General features: G+C 44.5%; 1 non-coding gene across 1 annotated transcript; it reads left to right on the top strand.

The window, feature by feature from the left end:
- The first annotated feature begins 5,511 nt into the window (after positions 1 to 5,511).
- On the top strand, positions 5,512 to 5,593 carry TRNAS-AGA. The gene has a single exon. It is a non-coding gene; the product is annotated as a tRNA-Ser (tRNA).
- The last annotated feature ends 785 nt before the right edge of the window (positions 5,594 to 6,378 follow it).

The raw sequence follows: 6,378 nt of genomic DNA on the forward strand, positions 1-6,378 counted from the left end.
GCTACTCACCTGCTCTGTGACTTTGAACAAGTCACTTAACTACTCTATACCTCATTTTCTTTATCTGTAAAATGGCAATTAAATAGCTATTCTCCTTCCCCTTGAGACTCTGAGCCCCCTGTGAGGCAGGCATTGGGTCTGATCTGATTGTATTGTTCACTCCAGTGCTTAACACAGAGTAAACACTATCATTGCTGTTATCATTTTTATTATTTTTATAGCATTTTTTGGTATCCTTTTTTTCTGTTGAATTCTAAAGGGAGGATGAGTTCCCACTTCAGTTCTCTGCTTTCTCAGAGCTTCTGTGACTGTCAGCATTATCAATTTCCAACTGGTTTCCCTGACCTTATGCAGTGCTTCATTCTTGTTCTCAGCCGAATGCTCCAGCCTCCCTCCTTCTGCTCTGCAATTACAGAGCTCTGACGGAGCTGATACTCTGAACTTGGGAACTTGTGGTGTTGCTGAATTTACTAATGCACATTCTTTTGTCTGAAATGAAATATGGTTAATATTTTACTGTGCAGTTTCTCAACAATGTTTGAATATCCAAATCAGTGGAATTAAACTAGATCCCCAAGCACCCAACCATGAAGGGAAAAGAAGGAGGAGGAAAAGGCTTTGGATTTGTCAGACTATTAAAAGCATAAATCATGAGCAGGGGAGACTTTTCTTCCTAATCCCAGCTGTTGATCAGAGTATGCCCTAAAGGATAAGGATTTATAGCTCTTGTAATCTTATCTTAGATAGTATAACTGGCAAGTGCTATTCTTAGCTACATAAATGGGTTAACTTTTCATACTCTTACAAAGCTATTTGCCTCATTCATTTCATTCATTCATTCAAGCCTCAATATCCTGTAGCAATGAATTCCACAGGTGTCTTTGGGGGGAAGGAGCTAAGGGAGGGACAAGGAAAATGTGGGTTTCCCCTTTCAGTGCCCTTTAAAAATATCATTACCTAGCATAGCCCAAAGCACCCAGAATTTATAGATGAACATTTAAGTACTGCTATGTAAGCAAAATTAAGATGAACTTTAGACTTTCTATACCTAAGATTCAATCAATGTCATTTATTTAGCACCTACTGAGTATTAGGCATTTAGCAGAATGCAACACTAGCAAGACAGACTTTCCCTGCCCTCAAAGAGCATATAATCTAACGTGGAGAACAGAGAAAAATTAATCACTGGTAGTGAAAACTGGAGAGAGAGCAAGTATAAAGCAGGAAGCTTTCAACAGGATGAAACAGCTAAACAAAATTAAATATGCAGATGACTACATAAGTGAAAATAAACCTATTTACAGGGGATCTGTGAATTTGATTACTGTAGACAAGTGCAAAGGGTAAGTGCTGGTCCAAAATGACTGGGATGTGTAAATGTATCAAGGCAGACCTCCTGGAGGAGATGGAACTGTAAGAGAAGGAAAGAACTGTGCTCTGGTGGTTTAGGGGAGAATGGACCTGCAGACTTAGAAAGCAGTGTTGGTGCAGACTTAGAAAGCAGTGTTGGTAGGGGTGGAGGTAGGGAAATAAGGACTCCATATTGATTAGGGTACAGAGTGAAGTGCAATTAGGAAGTAAGCTTTGGAGGAATAAAGCAGCCTGAGAGTAGCAGACTCAATCAATTGATCCATGGTATTGAGTGCTTCCTGTTTGTAGCATGCTGTGCTAAGTGCTTGGGAGAGTACACTAGAATGAAATTGGTAGACATGCTATCTTCCCTCAAGGAGATTACAGTCTACCAGAGTAGACAGATATTAAACAGACTACAGATATGCAAAATGGCAGAATGTAAGGATATGTACATAAGTGCTGTGGTACTGAGGATGGGATGAATATTAAATTATTCAAGGGTACAGTTCCACCTACATAAGTGACACAGACGGAGAGGGAGTAGGGAAAAAGGAGGAAACTAGTAATGTGAAGGTGGAGAAAGTTCCAGTCCAGAGGGAAGACTTGGGCAAAGGGTCAGAGGTAAGACAGACAAGATGAGTACAGGGAGTAGGCTGATGTTAGAGGAGTAAAGTGTGTGGGCTAGGCAGTGCGACTCAGTGGAAAGAGCACGGGCTTGGGAGTCAGAGGTCATGGGTTCGAATCCCGACTCTGCCACTTGTCAGCTGTGTGACTGTGGGCACATCACTTAACTTCTCTGTGCCTCAGTTGCCTCATCTGTAAAATGGGGATTCAGACTGTAAGCCTCACGTGGGACAACCTGATTACCCTGTATCTAGCCCAGCACTTAGAACAGTGCTCTGCACATAGTAAGTGCTTAACAAATACCAACATTATTATTATTACTATTGTTATTGAAAATCAGTGAGGTACCTCCAGTGGTCGCCTATCAACTTTCGCAAGAAGCAAAAACTCCTCACTATTGGCTTCAAAGTTCTCCATCACCTTGCCTCCTCCTACCTCACCTCCCTTCTCTCCTTCTACAGCCCACCCCGTACTCTCCGCTTCTCTGCCGCTAACCTCCATACGGTGCCTCATTCTCTCCTGTCCTGCTGTTGACCCCTGGCCCATGTCCTATCACTGACCTGGAATGCCCTTCCTCCTCACATCCACCAAACTAACTCTCTTCCCCTCTTCAAAACCCTACTGAGAGCTCACCTCCTTCAGGTGGCCTTTCCAGACTGAGCCCTCCCTTTCCCTCTGCCCCTCCTCCTCTTCCCATTGCTCCTACTTCCTTCCTCTGCTCTACCCCCTTCCCCTCCCCACAGCACTTGTGTATATTTGTACATATTATTTATTATTCTATTTATGTATGTATCTATGATTCTATTTATCCATTTGACAATATTGATGCCTGTCTACCTGTTTTGTTTTGCAGTCTGACTCCCCCTTTTAGACTGTGAGCCCATTGTTGGGCAGGGATTGTCTCTATCTGTTGCCAAATTGTACATTCCAAGTGCTTAGTACAGTTCTGTGGACACAGCATGGCGCAGTGGAAAGAGCACGGGCTTTGGAGTCAGGGCTCATGAGTTCGAATCCCAGCTCTGCCACTTGTCAGCTGTGTGACTGTGGGCAAGTCACTTCACTTCTCTGTGCCTCAGTTCCCTCATCTGTAAAATGGGGATTAAGACTGTGAGCCCCACGTGGGACAACCTGATTCCCCTGTGTTTACCCCAGCGCTTAGAACAGTGCTCTGCACATAGTAAGCGCTTAACAAATACCAACATTATTATTATTACAGTAAGCACTCAATAAATGTGAATAAATGAATGAATGAATGAATGAATGAATAAGAGGGGTTAAGATGAGTGAGTGCCTAAAGTTGATGGTAAGGAGTTTCTGTTTATTGTAGAAGTAGATGGGCAACCTTTGGAGGTTTTTGAGAAGTGAAGAAAAAATAATAACAATAATAGTGATATTTGTTAAGTGGTTATTCGTTTACTGTATGCCAAGCACTGTATTAAGTGCTGACGTAGATTAAGATAAGCAAGTTGGATGTAGTCCCTGTCTTTGTCCACATGGGGCTCACAGACTAAATAAAGAGAATAAGATTTAATCCCCATTTTACAGATGAGAAAACTGAGGCACAGAGAAGTTGAGTGACTTGCCCAAGGGTCACATGGCAGTCAGGTGGCAAAGCCAGGATTAGAACCCAGGTTCTCTGGCTACTAGGTCCATGCCTTATCCACTAGGACACATTGCCTTTATTCAGTCCAGATGTGGATTTAAATTTTTTTGTTTAAGAAAAATGTTTAAGGCAGCAGAGTGAAGTAAGGAATGGAGAGGGGAGAGAGTGGAGGCAGAGAGGTGAGCAAGGAGACTTCTGCAGTAGTCAATAATAATAATAATAATGGTATTTGTTAAGTGCTATGTGCCAAGCACTGTTAATAATGTTGGTATTTGTTAAGCGCTTACTATGTGCAGAGCACTGTTCTAACCGCTGGGGTAGACATAGGGGAATCAGGTTGTCCCACATGGGGCTCACAGTCTTAATCCCCATTTTACAGATGAGGTAACTGAGGCCCAGAGAAGTTAAGTGACTTGCTTAAGTCACACAGCTGACAAGTGGCAGAGCTGGGATTCGAACGCATGACCGCTGACTCCAAAGACCGTGCTCTTTCCACTGAGCCACGCTGCTTCTCTGTTGGGGTAGCAGGTATTCAGGTTGTTCCACGTGGGGTTCACAGTCAATCTCCATTTTACAGATGAGGAAACTGAGGCACAGAGAAGTTAAGTGACGTGCCCAAGATCACACAGCAGACAAGTGGGAGAGGCGGATTAGTACCCACATCCTCTGACTCCCAAGACCTGCATTTGCCACAATGCTTCTCTAGTCAAGCCCAGATATGACTTGAGTCAGCCTGGTAGCACTTCGGACCAGGAGGAAAAAGTGAATTCTAGGAATGTTGTGAAGGAAGAACCAACATGGTTTGGTGACAGAACAAATATGTGGGTTGAAAAAGTGAAATTAGCTCAGAGTACCACTAAGGTATGAGTTTGTGAGACAGAGAGGGTGGTGGTGGTGGTGATAGGAAAGTCATGGGAGAGACAGGGTTTAGATGCAAAGATGAGGAGTTGTGTTTCGGGTGTATTAAGTGTGAGTTGACAGTGGAACATTCTGAAAGCAGGAGGAAATGTGAGACTGCAGAGAAGAGAGATTAAGGTTGGGGAGATAGACATGGGAATCATTTGCATAGAGATGGTAGTCGAAGCCATAGTCCAAACGAGTTTTCCAAGAGAGTGGGTGTAGATGGGGAATAAAAGGGAGTACAGAATTTAGCCTAAAGGGAGTCCCACAGTTAGAGGGTGGGAGGCAGAGGAAGCGCCTGTGAAAGAGACTGAGAAGAAGTGGTCGGAGAGATAGGAGGAGAGCCAGAAAAAGACAGGGTTAGTCAAGTCACAGTTATATAATATTTCCAGGAGACGGGGGTGGTCCACAGTGTCAAAGGCAGCTGAGAAGTTGAAGAGGATTAGAATGCAGTAGAGGCTGTTAAATCTGACAAGAAGAAGGTCACTGGTGATCTTAGAGAGTCAGTTTCTGTGGAGTGAAGGAGATAGAAGCCATAATTGGATGAGGTCAAGGAGATAATTAGAGGAGAGGAAATGGAAGTAGCACTAATAGACAACTCGCTCAAGGAGTTTGGAATGGATTGGTAGGAAGAAAACTGGAGAAAGATGTAGTGTCAAAGGAGGGTTTTTTTTTGATAGGGGAGATATGTGCCTGCTTGAAATCAGTGGGGAAGGAGCCATTGCAAAGCCATGTCTAAAACAAAGCTCCTTATCTTCTCTCCCAAACCCTGTCCTCTCCCTGACTTTGCCATCACTGTGAAGGGCACTAACATCCTTCCCATCTCACAGGCCCGCAACCTTGGTGTCATCCTTAACTCAGCTCTCTCATTCACCCCACACATCCAATCCATCACCAACACCTGCCATTCTCACTTTCACAATATCGCCATGATCTGCCCTTTCCTCTCCATCCAAACTGCTACCTTCCTCCTGTCTCTCCCCACTCCAGTCTATTCTTCATTCTGCTGCCCGGATCATCTTCCTACAGAAATAGTCGTGGCTGAGTGGTTAAGGCGATGGGCTAGAAATCCATTGGGGTTTCCCCGCACAGATTCGAATCCTGTCGACTATGTCTCTCTCTCTTTGAGAAGCAGCGTGGCTCAGTGGAAAGAGCCCGGACTTTGGAGTCAGAGGTCATGGGTTCGAATCCTGGCTCTGCCACTTGTCAGCTGTGTGACTGTGGGCAAGTCACTTAACTTCTCTGGGCCTCAGTTACCTCATCTGTAAAATGGGGATTAAGACTGTGAGCCCCACGTGGGACAACCTGATTCCCCTGTGTCTACCCCAGCCCTTAGAACAGTGCTCTGCACATAGTAAGCACTTAACAAATACCAACAAGAAGAAATACTCTGGGCATGTCACTCTCCTCCTCAAAAACCTCCAGTGGTTACCTATCGACCTTCACATGAAATAAAAATTCCTCACTCTTGGCTTCAAAGCTCTCCGTCACCTTGCCTCCTCCTACCTCACCTCCCTTCTCTCTTTCTACTGCCCACCCCATACAATCCGCTGCTCTGCCACTCACCTCCTCATGGTCCTCTGTTAGCGCCTGTCCTGCCGTCGATCCCTGGCCCACTTCCTACTGCTGTCCTGGAATGCCCTCCCTCCTTACATCTGCCAAACTAACTCTCTTCCCCTCTTCAAAACCCTACTGAAAGGTCACCTCCTCCAAGGGGCCTTCCCAGACTGAGCCTCCCCTTTCCCTCTGCTGCCCTTTCCCTTCCCCCAACCTCTGCTCCTCCCTCTTCCCCTCCCCTCAGCACTGTGCTCATATATTATATATTATATAAAAATTATATTATATATCATACATTACATATACTATATATATTATATATTACCCTATTATTTAGTTAA

This window comes from Ornithorhynchus anatinus, chromosome 1, assembly GCF_004115215.2.
Source record: "Ornithorhynchus anatinus isolate Pmale09 chromosome 1, mOrnAna1.pri.v4, whole genome shotgun sequence".
Lineage (NCBI taxonomy): Eukaryota > Metazoa > Chordata > Mammalia > Monotremata > Ornithorhynchidae > Ornithorhynchus > Ornithorhynchus anatinus.